The following is a 1,698-nucleotide window of genomic DNA, read 5'->3' on the forward strand; positions in this document are numbered from 1 at the left end:
AAATAGATTAAAACAAACACTCCCATTTTAATGGACACCAAGGCACTGCAGAGATGAGTTTTTAGGTTTCAGAATCCTCCTTAGAACATCCTTTTCCCAACTGCGTCTTAAAATCCTAGGGTTCTGGTTTCCTCATTCATGAAATATGAGGGCTGGACTAATCCTCTCCCGCTGCTCCCAACCTGACATTCTCCAACACTGACACGCAATTTCCATTCATGTTTACTTTTTAAAAAGAAGTGGTAACTGTTTTCCCTGTGCTGTACATAAATTTCATAAATTTACTACACTACACTGCACATTCAAACTTATCTTGCTGCAGACGGTGTATCCTATAAAGGGTGCAGGCCCCACCCACAGTGTGACAGCATGGGCAGTAAGAACCTCGCTGATGTGCGAATACCACTGAGTCCAGAGCCTGGTAGCTAGGTTTGTTCTCTCCTTTCAAACTGGAGGCCCCTGCTGCAAACAAGCGCTGTCAGATCTTTGGTCAGGCCAAGCAGCAGCTGAATCTGATCCCCTGCTTTGTGTCTGCTGGAGCTGGAGGTACTGTATGGCCTGGAGCAACACTGTATGGCCTGCAACTGGCATTGTTCAATCCAGATCTTGGGACAGAAAGAATAACTGAGAGCCCTAAAACAAACTAGGTCACAGGGATCAATACAAGTTCTATTCAGTGAATGTGGATTACAGTAAACTGAAGAAAGAAGGTCCATATTTCTAAATAAAATGTTTCACTATAAAGCTGCTTTAGAAAGAACGTCTTCCAGAAACCATTAGCACAATTTTCCACTTAACCAGGAAATACTTCTCCTCGAAATGCATGACATCATGTTGATATGTTGTGTTAGAGATTACATTGATGAAACTACATTTCTTCATCCTTTAGAATTAAATCCTCAGGCTGGATGTGATGGCTCATGCCTGCAATCCCAGCACTTTGGGAGGCTGAGGTAGCAGGATCACTGAGTCCAAGAAGTTCAAGCCAGCCTGGGCACCATGTGGAGACCCTGCCTCTACAAAAAATACAAAACTGAGCCAGGCATGGCGGTGTGTGCCCGTAGTCCCAGCTACTTGGGAGGTGAGATGGGTGTATGACTTGAGTACAGGAAGTTGAGGATGCGGTGAGCCGAGATCATGCCACTGCACTCCAATCTGGGCAACAGTGAGACCCTGTCTCAGGAAAGAAAAAAAATTCCAAGTCTCAAACACTGGACAGTTACACACACACATACACGCACACGGCGGGGCACACACACACATAAACACACACACACACACACACACAGTGAGGTACACATACACATAAACACACACACACACGGTGGGGCACACACACATAAACACACACACACAGTGGGGCACACACACACATAAACACACACACACACACACACACGCAGCGGGGCATGGTGGCTTACACCTGTAATCCCAGCACTTTGGGAGGACAAGGCAGACAGACTGCAAGGTCAGAGATCAAGATCATCCTGGCCAACATGGTGAAACCCTGTCTCTACTAAAAATACAAAATTTGCTGGACATGGTGGCGAGCACCTGTAGTCCTAGCTACTTAAGAAGCTGAGGCAGGAGAATCGCTTGAACCCAGGGGTCCGGGGCTACAGTGAGCTGAGATCATGCCACTGCACTCCAGCCTGGCGACAGAGAGAGACTCCATCTCAAAAAAAAAAAAAAAAAAAA

The 1,698-nt window shown here is 46.2% G+C and overlaps 1 protein-coding gene and 1 pseudogene across 1 annotated transcript in view; one reads left to right on the plus strand and one right to left on the minus strand.

Moving 5' to 3' along the window:
* Positions 1–1,698, minus strand: part of DYNC1H1 (dynein cytoplasmic 1 heavy chain 1) — an 88,130-nt gene that overhangs the window by 81,689 nt on the left and 4,743 nt on the right. The window lies entirely within an intron of this gene.
* Positions 370–1,153, plus strand: LOC119471154 (annotated as a pseudogene).

This window comes from Cebus imitator, unplaced genomic scaffold, assembly GCF_001604975.1.
Source record: "Cebus imitator isolate Cc_AM_T3 unplaced genomic scaffold, Cebus_imitator-1.0 Scaffold52, whole genome shotgun sequence".
Classification (NCBI taxonomy): Eukaryota; Metazoa; Chordata; class Mammalia; order Primates; family Cebidae; genus Cebus; species Cebus imitator.